Source organism: Marmota marmota, unplaced genomic scaffold (genome assembly GCF_001458135.2).
Source record: "Marmota marmota marmota unplaced genomic scaffold, marMar, whole genome shotgun sequence".
Classification (NCBI taxonomy): Eukaryota; Metazoa; Chordata; class Mammalia; order Rodentia; family Sciuridae; genus Marmota; species Marmota marmota.
In genome coordinates, this window is record NW_025999990.1 from 29,526,876 (window position 1) to 29,546,461 (window position 19,586).

Sequence of the window (19,586 nt, forward strand, 5' to 3'; positions counted from 1 at the left end):
TAAGTCCTCAACTAGCCCAGCTTACTGCCTTGAGAAGATTCTATGCCATGACAGTGGAGGGGAAGCCTGCAAGGCTCAAACTCCCCAGGTTACAAGACCTAGGGGAGCAAATTAGACTTCAGAGGAAATATAGCAGAGAAATGCCCAAGAAAGAAACCTGGGAATCAACCGAGTGTCCCCTGTGAGTATTCAGAGTTCCTGAGGACAGGAAAAGAACCTCCAAAGGGAATGGGAAGAAAGTTACCAGCATGATACAGGACTATTACCACGGCCGGACTAGGAAGTCTCTTGGGGCACTTGGTACACCATTCAGAAAGATCTTGTTCTATTCACAAGAAATCATTAGTCCCAAACTAAATGCTTCTCTGGTTCCATCTAACACAAAAGCAATATGCAAAAAGAAAACTGTCCATGTAGCTGTGTCCCAGAACAAACTTTACAAATATTTGCAAGAGTACAAAAACATCAGCATGCAACCAGTACAAGTTAAAATGTGTGGAGAAACTACCTAGGCATTCAAAGAAGCAGGAAAATAAGACTAGAGAAATATTAATCTATTAAAACTAATATTAGAATATCAGTCAAGAACCTTAGAAACCTCATTATAATAGAACCCCTATATTCAAAAAGTTAGGGATATGAAAGATTAACAATATCCAAACTGAACTTTGGATAGAATTAACAGCAGATTAAACAATGAAAGTAACGATTTATGAAATGGAAGACTTAATGCAAATTATCCAAAATGAAACATAGGGGGAAATAGTTTAAAAGTAAACCAAGCATTGGTAAGCTGTGGCACATATTTCTTATTGGAGTCCCTGAAGGAGATAAGATGGACCAGGGCAAAAATGTCTGAGGGAATGACTGAATTTCACTAAGTTTAATGAAAATTTTAAGTCAACAGATCTAAGATATTCAATAAGTCATAAACACAAGAAACATGAAGAAAACCACATAAATTCAGACCAAATTGATCGAAACCACTGATAAAGGGAAATAAAGTAGACACAGGTACAGGGAATAAAGACAAATAACGGCAGATTTATTGGTGGAAATGATGTGAGAGGAGAACAGAACATATTAAAAGCACTGATAAAAAATAAAATTATGGCATTTGCAGGTAAATGGATAGAGTTGGAGAATATCATGCTGAATGAAGTAAGCCAATCCCCAAAACCCAAAAGCCAAATGTTGTCTGGTAAATGGATGCTGAACCATGATGGGGAGAGGGGGCGTGGGGAGAAGACAAACTTATATTGGGCAAATGGGAGGGAGGGGAATGGGGGGAAGGAAAGATGGTGGAATGAGATGAACATCATTACCCTACATACATGTATGACTGCACATGTGGTGCAACTCTACATCGCGTACAACCAGCGAAATGAAAAAGTTGTGCTCCATTTGTGTAAAATGGACCAAAATGCATTTTGCTGTCATATAAACCAATTAGAATAAATTTGAAGAAAGATATCCAAAGACAAGATTTAGAGAGCATTGGGAAAGAATTAGTCATTTTTAAATACATATATAAAATTGAAATTTTATAATAAAAACAGACTGCCAACCTAGGGTCTTACTCCCCATGCAAGTATACTTGAAAAACCAAGGATTTATCAGACATGCAAAGGTGAAATAATTAACCGACAGCAGGACTGCACTACAAAGAAGTCCTTCAGGCATAATGGAAATGGTGCCAAATGTCACCATCCATCTTTAAGAATAAAGAACATTGAAAAGGTAACTATTATGGTATTATTTTACATTTATTAAAGCTCATTGAAAAGATAATAGACTGCTTAAACGTAACAATGTTATATAGAATTTACAATACACATTAAAATAAAGGGTATGACAATGGTGTTGAATGATTTTTATACTGTCTACAGTGATTTAATATCACTTAAAATCTGATGAGTTAAAAATATACACTATTATCCCTAGTGCAATGGTGTCCATTGAAAGAAACTATAGCAAGAAAAAAAACCTACACAAATTTTAATAATTCTAGAAGCACAAAGGGGGTAAAAGCAATGAAGTTGCAGATGAGACAAATAATAAGCAAAATTATAAGTTCAATCCTAAACAGTCAAATTAAATTAAATAATCTAAATAAGCCAATTTAGAGTGAGATTGCATAAAAAAGCGAGACCCTAGATGACTCCTATAAAAGCAAACTTCTCATGTGAGGGCAAAAATAAACTTAAAGTAGACAAATGAAAACATATACAAGGCTAACGCTAATCCAAACAAAGTAGTACTGACTATTCATTTCAGCCAATAAGGATTTTCAGAAAATATTGCCAGAGATGAAAAAGTATCTTTTCATAACAGTAAAGAGATCAATTTGTGAAGAGGAATTGAGTATCTGAAGCAGAAACCGATTTTTAAAAACCCTACAATTAATGTCGAAAACTTCAACAGTACACACAGCAATCTATAAAAGACAAAGTCAGTATGTAGATTCGAAAAACTATCCACCAACTTAACCTAATTGACATTTATAGACTATTCCACACAGATTGTACATTCTGCTCAAGTACCCATGAACAGACCAGACTGACCAATAAAAGGTCTCAATAAATTTAAAGGATTCCAGTTGTACAAGGCATGTTCTCCAAGAACAATGGAATTAACTTCAATAATAGAAAGATCTCTGCCAAATCTTCAAATATTTTTATAATAAGTAACATGCTTCTAAATAAGCCAGGGTTGAGCAAAAAACCAAAAGGGAAATTCGAAGTATTCAGAAATGAAAATACAGCACATCAAAATAGATCAGGCACTGGTAAAGTATGGGAAACTTATGGCACTAAATGTCCAAATTATAAACAATAAAGGTCTTAAATTAATGACGGAAGTTTCCACCTTAAACGGGAAAAAGATCAAGTTAAACCCACAGTAAACAGGAAAGGTAATATCAAAGATGACATTGGTGAAATTTGACAAAGATAAAAATCAATCTGGTTCCTTGAAAAGATCAATAAAATTGATACAACTCTATCTAGGGTGATCAGAAAAGACACCACAAATTGCCTTGTTGATAACACTGTAAACTGCACATATGGAAATATAAGAAATACCAGCCAGGCTCAGAGGCACACGCCTGTAATTCCAGCAGCTGAGGCAAGAGGATCACGAGTTCAAACCAGTCTCAGCAATGGCGATGCACTAAACAACTCAGTGAGAACCTGTCTCTAAATAAAATAGAAACAGAACTAGGGATGTGGCTCACTGGTTGAGTGCCTGTGAGTTCAACCCAAAGTACCAGAAAAAACCACTTTAGGCCAAAATATGCAACAACTTACATGAAATAGACCAATTTCTTTGACTGAAACTTTCTAGTGAAGTGTCAATCAAGAACCATAAATAAATGAAATGGCCCAATAATTATTAAAGAAATAAAATTTGTACTTGTATGTTTCCCAGAAAGGCTTCCCCAGGCCCAGGTGACTGCCTATGTTGGTAAATTCCAAAAAGTTTGAAATGATGACAATCCTACACAAACTCTTTCAGATAACTGAAGGGTTCACCCAATGAGACTAGAATCACTAACAAAATCAAATGCATTGAAGAAAAATACAGGTCTGGAGTTGTGGCGCAGTGGTACAGCGCTTGCCTAGCATGTGTGAAGCACTGAGTTCGATTCTCAGAACCACGTATCAATTGATAAAAATAAAGGCCCACTGACAACTAATTTAAAAAAACAGAGCAACATGAAGATGCAACTATGTAAAAATTAGAAAACCAAATGCAACATTAAAATACATCATGACCAAGTACAGTTTGTCCCTGTTTAACAATTTTAAATTATATCAATAAAATACTGTTTAAGAAAAAAAATTTAACGAAATCTAACATGTATTCCTTTTCTAAGGAAATGATGGAAACTTCAAGTTGGTAAAGAACAAAAAAGAAAAATACCCTCTAGAAACACTATCAAATGGTAAAAGAATGATGTTCCTCTCAAGATAGGTAGATAAGAATTTCCACTCTAGCACTTCTACCCAACATTGTTTAACGTTATAGCCAGTACAAGAAATTCAAAGACATGTAGATTGGACCAAAAATGCAAAACTGGCATTATTTACTGATATGAACACCTCAGAAAAATCCTATGAAAACTAGTTAAATGATTAAGTTCAACAACATTGCATGGCACGAGATCAATATGTAAAATTCAGTTGCATATCTAAATGGTACCAATGAGCAATTAGAATTTGACAATTTAATACATTGAAACCATAAAATTCTTAGAGATAAATTACAAAACAGGTATGTAGTCCCTATGTACTGAAAGCCACAAAATATTCCTGGAGAAATTCATGACCTAAGTGAATGGAGAGAACTACCATGTTCATGGATGAAAAAAAGAATTCTGAAGATATCAGTTCTCTCCAAATTGATCTATAGATTTAATACATGCTCAATCAAAACCCAGCAGGCTTCCCCGCCATAGAAATTGATAGGCAAAATAAAATTCATAAGGAAATTCAAAGGACCAAGTATAGATCTTTTGAAAAAGCAAAAGACATGAACAAACCTAGAAGACTTCTAACTTCCTGACTTCAAGGCTTATTCTACAATAATCATGACAGTATGGCATTAGCATCAATATAGACACATAGACCAATGAAACAGAATAGAGTCCCATAATTGATAGAGATTAGTGATTTTTAACAAAGGTGCTGAGATAATTCAGAGGGGGGAAAAACGCTGTATTAACAAATGGTACTGGAACAGTTCTTCATACACGGGTAGAGTAATATAACTTTGATCCAGACTATAGGCAAAAACTAATTCAAGATAGTTTTTAAACTTTCACGTATGATCTAAAAGTACAAACATTTTAGAAGAAAAATGACAATAGATCTTTTTGACCAATTTAGGTAAAAATTTCTCAGATACAACACTAATGCATTGTTCAACTGATAAATTTGATGTCTTCAAAGCTGAAAGTGACTGCTCTGAAAGACACTTAAGAAAATAGAACGGGGGGCTATGGGGTAGGGAAAATTCTTGCAAATCAGATTTAAAAGGCTTATATCTGGAATATTAAGGAAGTCTCAGTAAGAAGTCAATAAGAGAAATAGTAAGAAAAAATATGGAACAGGACAATTAAAAACTAGATAATAGATGAACAAACATTCCACCCAGAGATGAATGGATGGTGAATAAGCACATAAAAAGATTCAATATCATTAGTCACTAGGTAAATGGAAGTTAAAACCTCAGTGAGGCACATAACAAAAAGCATGTGATGAACAAACTGGAGTCACACACTACTGTGGGAATATAAAATGGCCCCACTCCTTTGGAGATGTTTGGCAGCATTTTGAAAGGTTAAATATACACCTACCTTATGATTCAACCCTTCCCTCTTAGGTTTGTACCACAAAGAAATGAAAGCATATGTCCACACAAACACTTGTACCCCAATGTTCACCAGCGCTTTATTTTGAACAGTCTAGAACTGGAAATACCAAATACCCATCAGCTCATGGATGAATAAACTGGTAAAACCATGCAATGGAATGCTACTCTTCTATTAGTTTTCCATCTCTGACAAAACACTGGAGCTAATCAACTTAGTAAGAGAAAAGGTTCATTTTGGCTGGTGATTTCAGAAGTTTTGGTCAGTGGTCACTTGATCCTGTTGCTTTGAGCTTGTGGTGGCACAGGACATTGCAATAAGAGCACTTGGTAGATAAGGCTTCTTAGCCTTATGGCCAGAAGGGAAGAGAAGGGGAGGGGGAGTTGGGATGCCAATATCTACTTCAGAGACATTCCCTCGATAACTTAACTTCCTCTCCCCAGGCCCCATCTTCTAAAGGTTTTACTACCTCCTAATAGTATCACATCCAGGGAAGCAAGCCTTCAACAGATGGATCGTTGGGGACATTCATGATCCAAATTACAGCATCTTCCACAAAGCAATCAAAACATGCAGTAAGAATTTCCAAAAAAATTCTGCTGAAAGTTGAGCAACAAACACACACTATATAATTCAGTTTACATAAAATTGTACAAATCAGACTGTAACTTATGGTGTTAGGAAGATCAGTGGTGATGGGAAGAAATAGGTGACATTGGGAACCAGAGGGCCTATCAGGGAGCATGAGGAAACTCTGGGATGATGAATACATTCATTATCTTGGTTGAGGCAATGGTTTTTCCAGTGCATACGTGTCAAAATGTGTCAACATTTTAATATATTGTAAATTATGCCTTAAAATATCAATAGTTACCTAACAAAAGACAATAGTTTACAAAACTAACACCACCATGACTTAATACTCTCCCCCAGCATATCATGTCAGAGCTTTGTGCCATCTCTCTGGGGCATCTTCACATCCCAGAGCTCAACAATGCCTGGCAGAGAGTCAACTTTCAGCTGATGTCTGAGTGAACAAACTTTTTTCTTAAACACTAAGCAATCGAAACGTCACTCCTCTGCTGTAATCCTCGTCCTCCCAGGCCTGGATCTAATCTGCAGGTTTCGGAAAGGAACCTGCCCAACAGCACCCTCGCCTCGGCTCCTGCTGGGCCTGACAAGGTGACAAGTTGGCTGTGGGAATAAAGGACACAGATCTGTGAAACTCAGTGGGTGACCAACTCCCACCAACATTGTTTCCTTTCTGAACTTCCTTCTCTGCCTTCTTCCCTGGTTTGTCTTATTGTATTTGTGGAGATAAATATTTAAGCTCCTTGCGTCTGGTTTTATAATGAGCCGTTTCAACTGGTGATGGATCTACCTCAAAAAGAACACCAAAAGCCTTTCCTACTTCTGGTAGTTCTCCTTTAAGTCTTGGCCATTGGTGTGGTTTGAAATCATGACCCTTGAGGAGGAGGGAGGGGCAAACTTTCCACCCATCAAGTGCATCACACCTTGATGGACCAACCCTGCTTGAATGGACCAACCCTGGTGCTGCCATGGGCTTTAAGGGCTTAAGCTTTCCTCAGTCACACACCCCCCATGCCTTCCATCCCTCAAGATGCCACTTCCTGTACTGTCCCTGTGAGCACAGCCAATTCGCTCCTGGCAGGCGGAGAACTGGGGCGGGGTTGGGGGGATGCAGGCTCTCCCAGGAGATGCCTTAGGGCAGTGACAGACTGCACACTCATCAGGATCAACTCAGGACAAGTTGACACTTTATCCATGTCCATGGGCAACACTGGCTTCAAAGTCACTTCTTGCTTTAGGTTCTTATACCGATTTTCCCATAACTAGAGTAAAAGAATGGCTGACAGATTTGGGGGAGCCAGCACTTGAGACTCAGCATGGAGCAAGTGTTCTGTGTCACTGCTAACCTCCTTGAGCTGCATGTGCTAGGGTCCCTCCACAGCACCCGTTTACTACTATGCCAGAGCACACCATGTGCAAGCAGTGGGAAGACTGGTGCCCCAGCAAATCTGCCCATGGGCTAATTCAGTGGAGATCCCAAAGTCCAAGTCAAAAATCAACTCGCCTTGTGCTGTCACAGAAGCACTTGCACCAGCCCTAATGGCCATTCCAGCCTGCTGCTCTCCCTTCCTGGAGCTGGATATGGAAGAGCAGCTACTTTCCAGAGCTGCTCCTTAATACCACTGTGGCCAACAATAGAACAGCATCTGAAAAACCAATAAGCTCCACAGAGGCCATCCCCTGGGAATGGCATCAAAGTTCCAACCAGCCAATCACTGCAAACACGTTCCAGGCTGCCTTAAGGTCCCCTAGGTCAATTTTTTAAATGAAACATCCCAAGTCTGAAGAAAGATGTTAGGAGCTGTTGTGAACAGAATCCTAACAGCTACAGTGCCACTGGGCACCTTTGCAGTAAGCCTATTCCAAGGGAGAAAATTAATCCCTAAGGTGGTGACACTGGAGACACAGGGTGACCAGAAGCATCTCGAGGTGAGCTGTAGTGCAGCAGCAGCCCGAGAACAGCAGAATGAACAGAAATTCTTCCTGTACTCCTGTGGAAAAGGGCTTCCCCTTACACGTAGCTCACACTTCTCCACCAGGAGAACCCTACCTTGACACACCCACAGATCCGGGAAGGATTTCACACTGGCTGTATCCAAAATGCAGCCTTTCACACCACATGGAGAGTCCTCTCTAGGAAAGGGGTTTTGGGGGGCAATGTTCACAGTAACTCCTTACATGCTGCCTGTTTCCTGCATTCCCAGTAGCAGTAGGGACATAGACTGGGTTTAAACAGCTTTTTAAAAAGATATCAAATAGCATATTTTTCAAAAGACAAAACCATCTGTAAGCCATTTTACTCAGATACACATATCAAAGCAGCAATGTTCACTACTGCTTCATGAGAACCAACCACTGGTTCACCCCACTGCTCTCCTTCCTGGGTATGTTCTGCTGAATCATCGAGTTTGAACAGCGTCCTCCATAAAGGCAGAGATTGATCCAAGTGAAGGAAAAGGCACTTTCCCTGTATGTATCAAAACAGATGCAGAAGTGGTTTCTCAAACTTAAAAATATATCATGATGACCATCTCTGAGCTAAGATGATATCAGCAGGTTGTTGGTTGCTCAAGATTCAGAAGATTGTCTTTTTTATGTGTGTGCCGAGTATTCTCCAGCTTTGTCCATTCTTCAGTGAAGGGTCACCATCCAGAGAGGCTCTCCTTGACCACCCCTTATAAAACAGCGTTTGCCCACCTCACACCCACAGCCCTCAACTCCTCTCCCTAGTTTTCATCACAGCAGTTACCACCACCTGTCATTACTTATATCCTTTATCTGTTGCTAGTCACCTTGGCCAAAATGGAAAGTTCCATTAGGCACAACTGTCTTCATCAGTAGCGTATAGGCAGGTCCTAGCTCCTCAGACACAGAATCAATTTTTGATGATCAAAAGCAAAGGAGGCAGAAAAGAGAAAGGAAAACAGAAGGAGAGGGGAAGAAAAAAAAGGGAGGAGACGGGAAGAGACAGCATGGGTCAACTTTTAAGTGCTGAGGCAGGTAAACATTTCCACTGCCAGGTGACCTTGGTACCGCACACATGTAATCCCAGGAACCCAGGAGACTGAGGCAGGAGGATCACAAGTTTAAGACCAGACTCAGTAACTTAGCAAGACCTTGTCTCAAACTAAAATGAGATGGGGATATGGCTCAGTGATAAAGTGTCCCTGGGTTCAAGCCACAGTACCTATCCTCTCAAACAAGTTTACACTGCAAGTTCTAATCAAGTTCTAGTATCCAACAAGGAGAGAATCTGTAAGCAATCCCACGTGGACCCCTCATGCCAATACCAGGTAGATAGCATCATTAACCTAGTTAGAAGTGTGAGAAAAAGAATGTTTACATAATTTTTCTAGAACTGCCACCTAAAAAAATCCCAGCTACCAAAGCAAGGCTGTTCTTCATTTACTTTTTAAAAATTAGAAACCTTTAAACAGATTTTGCAGGCAGTATTATCTTGCTGGAAAAGCACCCAGTGCTCAAAAAAAAAAAACACACCTGGGGAAGATGTTGAGGAAGGAGGTGGCTGCACTTTAGAGGCTTCACCAGAAAGGGGAATGTGGTCCTCGGCAGCCAAGCCCCGACTTGTCCGCACGAACTCACCTAGGTTGTAGGTCTCCTGCAAAAAACACCAACTGCTCCGGCACCCTGTGTCTCCTTTGCTCTTTTCAGCTGTGGCCACCCTTCTAGATCACTAAGTTTTTTCCACATTCAGAGGCACCAGGGGAGCTGGCTGCCGTGACAGCGTCCAAAGCCACCTGACGGCCAATGACTCAGGTGCCAGGCACCTCACACCGGGAGCTACCTGGAGACGCGACCTGATTCATCAGGCCAGAGAATGCCTGGGCTTTGGCCCCAACTAATAAAGTGTTCACCCACAGACTGGAGGCAATTAGCCAGGAAACAAACAAGAAGTAAAAAGGAAAGTTGACAGTAGTGAGCAGGCAGCGTCTGCACCTCCTCATTAACTACCTGAGTGGGCTGAGGGTAGCTCAGCTGGGGGGTGGGAGGGCCTCAGACCCAGCCTCTCCACCCCACATCCTCCTCCTGAAGTCTGCTCAGCAGCTCATTCTCCAAGCCTAACACCTTCCTGCCCCAGTCCTCAAGCAAGAGGCTACAGATAAAAAGCACATTTCCAGCCACCTAGCCTGGGAACAGTTCAAGAACCTCTCATTCACACCACATAGTTCAAGAACACCTACTGTGTGCCAGAAGCCCACAAATGAGTTAAAGGCATTTTATATGTTTTGTTTGAAGACTTCAGTTGCTACAGTGATATTCGATCACCCCTCCTGCCCGACTCCAAGGACAATTCATCTGGGGTTTCAGACAGTTCCCAGCTTCCATCACAGAAATAAATAACTGAAAGAGATTAGAAGCGTGATCTTTTTCCATAAACACTTTTATTTTAAGAAATGGAACTGTTTTTTGAAACACTCAGCACTGGCAGTCGTACCAAATGCTAATTTAAAGAGTAAAGAGAACAAGTTTGGGGGAAGCAGCACATGGTCACACATGGTGTCTTTTCCATAGCATTCAGAGCAACCTCAGCTTGAGCCAACACAGGGACCTGCTGTTCACCTCCCACACAATACCACACGGATGGGGGACGTCTGGGGCCAGCTGTGCTTCAAAACCTTTCCAGCATCTGGAAACTTCAAGAATGTTCCTTTTTGCTCATCCTAGGTGGTTTAACCGATTAGAATTTCTTAGCTAAAGGGTCCCACCAGGCTATCCAGGAAGACACCATGCAGTTTGTTTTGGTAGGTACCGGGGATTGAACTCGGGGGCACTTGACCACTGAGCCACACCCCCAGCCCTACTTTATTTAGGGACAGGTCCCACCAAGTTGCTTAGTGCCTTGCTTTTGCTGAGGCTGGCTTTGAACTCGAGATACTCCTGCCTCAGCCTCCCAAGCCACTGGGATTAGAGGCATGTGTCACTGTGCTGGCCAATTTATTTTCTTAATCAGATTTCTGTGTTAATGGATCCCTCCAAAAGGGAATTATATTACGGTTTTCCTGAGAAAAGTAACCAAGAGTGTATGTATGTGTGTATAAAATATTTTATACATAGGACAAGGAAAAATGAATATTCTTTTTTAATTTAAGGAATTGTTTTGCACAATTACAGAGGCTGTCAAGTTCAAGATCTATAGGGTGGACTGGTGGCTCAAGACCAAGAAAGAGATGAATGACAAGTCCAAAGACCTTCAGGCTGAAGACCCAGAAAGGACCTGATATTGCACTTGTGGTCTGAGAGCTATTTACTGCAAAATTCCCTCTTGCTCTGGATAGATCATTCTCTTGCTCATCCAGGTCCCCAGCTGATTAGATGAGACCCATCCACATTAGGGAAGGTAATCTGGTTATTCAAAGACTACCTCCTTACATGACATGCCCCCCCCCAAAAAAAAACACCTTACAGAAACATTCAGAATGTTAGACCACATAACTTGGGACACTGGCCCTGCCAAGTTGACCCAAAAAAATGAAGTATCACATAGAGCTACTCCTTGCTTTCTGAGCTTTGTACATTTTTTTTAAAATAGCATGTCTCTTGGCTACGTAGTGCTTCTTGAAACTTAAAAACTATGAACCACCTCTGACAATTTACAAATGCTTAGCTTGTACAAAGAAAGTGCCCAAATCTCAAGAATTCATGGTCCAGATATACCATCCCCTCGCACCTCAATAAAACTTTGAAACTAGGAAAAACGTGTGTTTTCCAACAATTCCTTTTCAGCTAGTTGATTCATGGGGGGGAAAAGTGACATCTAGCAAAATTTACTTTTAAAAAATAGTGTTAGAATTTTGGGGGGGAGGGATGTTGCAAGTACTAAGCATTAAGTACAAGGAAACTTGACCACTGAGCTACATCCCTACCCCTTTTTAACTTTAGTGAGATCCTCTCTCAACACCAAATTGCTTAAGGCCTTCCTAAGTTGCTCAGACTGGCCTCAAACTTGTGATCCTCCTGTCTTACCCTCGCTAGTTGCCACATAGCGTTTTTTGTTGTTGTTTTTTAACCCCAGCGTTTCCCCCCCCCCTTTTTAATATATTAAAAGTAATGATAATTTCTTTAATCCTTAAAAATAAATTTTAAACCTAAGTTTGTCAAAAAAACAAACAACAACAACAAAAAAAACGCATCTCCATCCCCTGAAATCCTTGAGTTGAAAAGCACATTGATCATAGCCATCAAGATGCGTTCGACTTCCTGTTTGGGCTCTAGCTCTGATCTATCTAATTGGCACAGGACATCTGTCTTCATAAAGACAAGATGGTACTCACTCTACAAAGAGCTGTGGGGAAACCCATTAAAACCATCTTTATTATAAATAGCCTTAACATGGCCTGTTGGCCTTTTAATTCCAGTCTTACGCACTGGGATCCAAATTCCCATTTGTAAAAAAAGCTTTGATGTGGGGCTGGTGAGGACTGGACCAGCAAGGGTGAACACTTCCTGGGAGCCTTGAGATGCTGGCACAAGTCTCCTACCTCTCCCTCAGGCTAGTTATTAGCCAAGGATACTTCACAAGCATAGAGTATTGTCATCAGAAGATCTCCATGTACTTAAAAGAAAGGGCATTAACTTCTCAAGATTCCCAAGGGGGATAATACGGAGATTGAGTTCAATTCAGTTCTGAGGTCCAATTCCAATGCTGTCCCATGAATAGAATGTTAGATTTGATGCCAATTTTAAGAAGGTTGAACTTTAAAAGGTTTTAGCAGAGTTTGGACATAGAACCCTAACCCAGTAACAGCTTCCCTGTTATCCTAATATCCTGGGGCTCATTCCACATTTTACTGACCACAGGTTCATTTCCCACTTTGTTTGGAATGAGTAAACACACACGTGCATATCCCGTTTCAGAGTTCTAACTGCTGAAATTGAAAGCAAAAAAAAAAAAAAAAAGCAAAGTTTCTTTTAATCCTTTTGGAAAGCTGCCTTAAGAGGAACAGAACCAAGTGTTCTTCCTGTTGCTGAGACAAACCAAGCTGAAGCAGCAAGCTAGGAGAAGTAGAGGCCCATGTGGGTGTGAATGAATTAAGTGTGCTCTGGGCCCTACCAGGGGGCCTGGAAACAGGGACATCAGATGAAGTAGGGCACTTCCAGCTCCTTCCTTGCAATGTGCCGTCTAGTCCAGCACCCCTTTTTAATCACTCTCCCATCCCACCCTCTCCCCCAGTGCCTACTTCTATCACTAGGCACAGTACCACTGAGCAAGCAGAACATAACCTGGCAGGAAGGGGCTTATAGATCACAGCAGGGTCAAATCGGTGACTTCAACTCTATCAGCTTCATCAGAAAGCCCCTCACCAGCTCTCTGCATTTGGCATGGAAAACACCTTTCTCCCCAGGTAAACCTCCAATCTCCAGTAACCCCAACTTCCAGCCACAAGGATGCCCGACATGGAGATCTCTTCATGGAGGCTTTTAAGTCTCAACTAACCAACTAACCTATACTTTCAGCCATTACAATTCTGAGAGCTATACCAGAAAGAAACCTTGAAGGAACCTACACACAGGTGCTCTGTACGCTCAGCAAAAACTAACGAGACCCCTGAGGCCCTGATGCTCCGTGTTAGGACCATAGTGGGAAAGGCCCTACCAACCTGCCCAGTACTTCATGCCAATGCCACCCCAGTTCTTCTGTAGTCATTAAGCAATCTGCTTTGATGTATGTGGAAAGCTTATTTGTTGAAGCGATATAATGAAAGGGATCATGATTTAAATGCAGGTGACAAGAAGCCAGAGGCAACAGGAAACCCACTTGATTCTGCAGGGCCTCCTTGTAGAGAAGTAGTCTTTGTAGGAAAGTGCAGAGACACCCCCCACCACCAAGCTGTGCCCACCTCACGGCCCCATCAGAACCAGGCTTCTCAAGAGCCACCTGCTTTTATTCTCTCCATTCCAGGAGACTAATAAGCATAACACCCTTAAATCCTGCAAGTTGTACCCAGGGACTTGTATATACAAGTTCATAAATAACCCTAGAAAGTCCTGCTTGGTTTTAATTTTCTTACAATAGTGTAGATACTATCATGCTAAGTGAAATAAGCCAACCCCAAAAGCAAAGGCTTAATGTTCTGATATTAGATGCTACCTCACAATGAGGGGGTAGGGTGTAGGGAAAAAGTAGTAATTTGGATTAGATGAAGGAAGGGGAATGAAGGGAAGGGAGGGGGATTGGGAGTAGGGGAGTTAGTAGAATGAATCAGACGTTACTTTCCTACATGCGTACGTGTGAGTATGTGAACAGTGTAATTCCACAGCATGTACAACAGAATGCGAAGTTGTATTCCATCTGTGCATAATATGTCAAAAATACAATGTTTTTATTAAAAACTAGTCGATAGAGAAATTGTCCATTTTACAGTTTTGTTGCCCGATTCCACCCACCTGGTGTTGGCTTTCTCTCATGGCTATTTGCCAGCAGCCTTGGGATGCTAATGAAAGCAGCTATGGAGCCCCATTTCTGCCACCGCAGTCACCACCCACATAACAATTACCCCGATTCGTAAACCGATATTCACTGAACTGCTGCCCACATCTGAGCAGTGGAAGAGCCTGGGCCCATCTTCCTCTCTGGATATCGACAAGGACTTCCTCATACTGAGCCCAATCTCACTCTGGACACTTTCCAGCCACACGATCTGGTTTTGACCTCTGGAGCTACATATAGTATAACTGTCTATGCTCCTGGAGATGTCAATAGTCCCAAGTTAGGACACGCCCTCCCCAGCAAGTCCTCCCCCAGTTACTTCATCATGCCCTGGATTCCAGCTACTCATCTACAAAGCAAAGACTGCAGTCAGGAGCACAGAATTAAAGCAAATGAGTTGGTGACAACAGGGAAACCCTGGCATCCTGTCATCAAAAACAGACGTTATTAATACAGCCTATGATAGTTGTGTGTTTTCTGGGGTAGGGGGAGAGGAAAAAACAGGAGGCAGGAGTGTTTGGTGGTAGCCAAGTAACAGGTGAGGCCTAGGGAATTTTTTAATACACAGAAAAACACGAAGGTAGTACAGTGAGGTTCCATATACTCTTTACCAATTTCCCCCCGAGAGTTACATCTTACATGGCTATTGGACAATGTCAAGACCAAGAATTTCACATTGGTGCAGTGTGCATGGGTAGAGGCACATCATCTCATCTGTGTGCAGATTCATATAACAATCACCAAGGTCAAATGAAAAACTATTACATCACCCAAAGATCTTCGTGCTACTAAGCTCACAGGCACCTCTCTCCTATACCCCACCACCACACTTGCTAATGCCTGGAAAACCTTGGTTTTCATCTAATTAATACCATTTTGAGGATGTCGTACAAATGGAATCACTGTGTGACCTTTGGAAGTTGGTTTTGTAAGTCAGCCTAACGTCCTTGAAATCTATCCAGGTCATATATGCCAACAGTTCATTCCTTTTCATTACAGAATAGTATTTCATGGTATGAATTAACTGTAGTTTAACCATTCACCCACTGAGGGACAATTGGTTCATTCTATTGACATTGTCAAAGTTTTCTGGGTAAAGTTATTTGTAGTATTTCTTTCATTACTCATTTGATATCTGTAGGGACAATCCTTTTCATACCCAACATCAGTAATTTGTTTTGTTTGCAATTCTTGCTACAGACTTATTTTTACTTATATTTTAAAATAAAAAGCAGTGAAACAATATGTTATCTACTGTCATTTTCATTATTGTCACCAATTTCTGTTCTTTTTTCTGATTTTAGGTCTTTGCTCGTAAGTTTCTGAAGGTGGCAAGCTCAGATTATATTAGAAAATTAGTCAGAAATGAGTAAATATTTAGTTCTAAAAATTTTGCTGTCAGCCCTGCTTTTACTGCTTTGATGTGTTAAATTTTTAAAATAGTAAATGAAAATCTCTTTAAGAATTTGACTTGCAGGTTTTCAGAGGAGTATTCTTTGATTTCCAGATCATTAGATTTTCCTGTTACCTTGGATTCTAGGTTGATCCCATTGTGGCTGGAGAAACACATGCTCTGTGTGGTATACAGTTATTTAAAGTTTGTTAAGGTTTAATTTCATGGCCTTGGTATATATTCCCTGGGCCCTTGAACAGAATGTGTCCTCTGCTATTGTTGGGTAGAGTGTTCTACATAAACATTGATTGCATCTTGGTTAATGTATTAGTGACTTCTGTATCCTTGATTTTTCTGCTTGTTCTAACAACTGCTAGCATTGGGATACTGAAGTCTTCAGATTTAACTATGAATTTGTCCATTCCTTTCTTCAGTTCTACCAGTGTCTGCTTCACACATTTTGCAGCTTGTTTGGGGCATGCACACCCAGAATTGATATGGCTTCCAAATGACCTGATCATCTCATTATAGTGTCCTCCTCTGTCTCTGGTACTTTGCCTCATTTCAACTACACAGTAGAAAGTCTTGATAGTACACCTGGCCGCCTCTGACTCCATTGCAGCAAGAGCATCAATAAGGGCCCCTCATTACCAGCAGGTGAGGGTATAAGTCCTGGCTAACCACGTGGTCTTCACTGACTCCTGGCTAAGGTGCTGGGGCAGCCAGCCAGGACCTCATCTGCAGACAGATGTGATCATACTAGTTCTTCTTGAAGAGTATGGAGAACTATTAGAGGGTAGTCAGATGTGGTAGCAAACCCAGAGCAATAGTTTGAACTCAGAGTGACAAGTGGGAATGTTGAGAATGGCAGGGAGGAAACTGGCATCTTCTAACAGCAAGCATGAATGAGTTTCTGATGACAACATAGATCAGAGCCCTTCACCCTGAAGTTAGAGCATAATAATGGGGTGTCCTGCATAAAGTGACCACCCAACGAGGAGCTTCAGCCTGGAAGCTACATCTGAAGCACCGCCGAATATTGCAGACAGGCAGTAAGGAAAGCCAGGGCTTTAAATCAAGAGGGCAAGGGGCCAGGACTGGGTGATTAGGGGACCATGGCCACAGATTCAGTCAGGTTAGAACATTTCACCCAGCTCTATTTAGTCTACTTTTGTTTTTCTTTCCTATTTTGTTATTTCTAGAAAAGGTTCCATTTGAAAAGTTACAGTATTTCAGCTGAAATAAGGGGGAAAAGGACTTTGTCTTGGGAATATGCATTGGGCCAAGATTGCTAGCAGAATGTGTGTCCCGACTGGCACCGTGGGATGCAGCCATCACCCACCCCATGGGCAGGCTCTGCTCAGTAAAAATGCACAAGTGTGGGAATAGGCCCTTCCCCAGTCCTCCCTTCTTTGATCCTAGCCAGAATGCTGCTTGGCCACTCTGCCCCCAGCAGGGAGTTGCTGTACTCAGGGAAGTTGGTCTGGCAGGTGGCTGCAGGGACAGAGGCAGGGGAGGGAGACAGCACATGTGCAGGGTCACACAGGGCCCAGAGGGAGACAGCACACAGGGAGAAACTGGACAGAGCAGTCCTCAGCCAACCATAAGACACCCGCACAGGCACCACGGGGCATGACTTACTTTGTCATAACAGGAGATTATTTGCATAATTAAGCAAACATACGGAGCCTTGATTTAAAAATCAAAGTGTTACAGTGTTCAATTAACACTAACAGACTTGGATGAAACAGTATTTGTCCAGGACCACACAGGCAGGTACCTTGATCTGTGGGGAAGACAAAAGAATTTTCCTAGCAAATCATTTGTATACATCAGGGATTGGCAAATCAGTTTATGGGCCAAAGTTGGTCTTTGCACGGCTGCAAAGAATGGTTTTTATAGATCAACATTTGCATTCAATTCGATAAGAAACACTTTGAATCCCAGTTAAGTGAAACGTTATCTTCTCTCAAAATTCCATCCATATCATTAGATCTGAGTTATAAAAGCATTGTACTCAGTTATTACTATTATATTGAGTTTGGTCAGTAAAAAAATCTCTCATTATTATGGTACCTACTCAATAGTCTCAATTTTGCCAAAATATTTATCTTCTGGTCCTTTACAGGAAAGTCTGCCAAACTCTGGCATAAATAATATAAACAAACCAGTAGAAAGCCTTTGGGATATTATTAAATATTGCCAGGTCATATAACCAAAGACATGCTGATTTTGTAAAAATTAAATAAAGCACAATTAAGCAGCATTAAATTTATCTTACGGTAACTCTTTCAAAAATAGCAGGCACATTTATTTAATCTGTTCTCTAGGTTCGACTTTCCACAGTTGGGCAGCCCTCCCCTCCAAGGGGGGTTCTGTTTTCAGGTAAGTGAAATAACCTTGAGCCCAATTCAAGGGATTCGAGCCAACTATCCTCAGTGGCCCGGCTGTTTACTATTGATAACCTTCAACTGTTTACAACTCAGATCCACACAACCACTCCTAACTAGGAATGTTAGGGGTGAAGCATGAGACCAAGGGCAGGGGAGGGGAGGGTGGCTTCTGCAGCCCACTCAGACACCACATGGGCGTGTGTCCCCGGGGTCTGCAGATCCATGCTGGTTCTTCCAATTCTGGATGAAGCCATCAGTGCAGAGCACAAGACTTTCACTTAGAGGGTAAAAACTACTCACACCTCACTTGAACAGCTGGCCACCCACTGAGCCCCGAGTTCGGCTCACAGCCCAGTGTGTCTGGAGCACAGTTTTGGTAGCACTGCATTTTGTTGTTTTGTTGGTAACAGTTTTGTTTTTTTTTTTTCCTAATCTGAAAAGATGGGTTTCCTGAAATGGTGCGGTGTGGATTTGGAGAGAACAAATGGGCCAAGTTAGTAAAACAAGCAGCACAAGAGTCAGGAAAACATTACAAAGACATCAAAGTGGCCCACGCTGGCCCAGTAGGATCTCCATGCCGCCCTCAGCCCCCGTGGTGGGGAAACCTTGACAGATGTGCCTGAGGGTTTTGAATGGTCTTCAGAAACAAATCTGCAGAGTGACGTAAAAGCTAAACCTGGCATTTGCACATTAGCACCAGGGAAACAAGCCCTCTTCTGTCTAACCACGGGGTTCAGCAAGTAGCTACAAAACCAGGGAAAGGAGGCCCCAGCATTCCAGACAGTTCCCCTCTCATCTCTTCAAGGTTCCAGTCCACGATAACTCAAAAGCAATTGGTCCAGGCAGTGCTGGGCTCACCTACACTCTGAAAATCCCACCTGTGTTGGTTAAGCTCGATTGTCAATTTGAGAGATGGCCAAGATTGAGAGACTTGGGGGAGGAGGCTGGGGATATAGCTCAGTTGGTAGAGTGCTTGCCTCACATGCACAAGGCCCTGGGTTCAATCCCCAGCACGACAAAAAAATGAATAAAAATTAAAAAAAAAAAAAAGACTACCGGGGCTACACCTACAAGCATGTTTCCAGAATAAGGGGCATGTGGGACTGTAAACTAAGGTGGGGAGATCTGAATGTGGGTGGCACTATCCAGTAGGTGGAGGGTTCAGACAGAGCAAAAGATGGGAAAAGGAGGAAGGAGCCCCATGGGGGGCAAGTCAGTCAGCTCCTTCATTCATCCAACGTGGACTCTAACCAGCAATTCTCTAGGGAGCTTCCAGGCCTTCACTCCTGGACCAAGGCAGTATCACTGGATCCTCTTGTTCTGAGACTCCAGCTTAGACTGAGCAGCCACCAATTCCTCTGGCTCTCTAGTCTGTAGAGAACCATT

The 19,586-nt window shown here is 41.7% G+C and overlaps 1 protein-coding gene across 1 annotated transcript in view; it reads right to left on the reverse strand.

The window, feature by feature from the left end:
* Fhod3 (formin homology 2 domain containing 3) overlaps nt 1–19,586 on the reverse strand; it is a 389,221-nt gene that overhangs the window by 198,665 nt on the left and 170,970 nt on the right. The gene's annotated exons all lie outside the window — the stretch shown is intronic.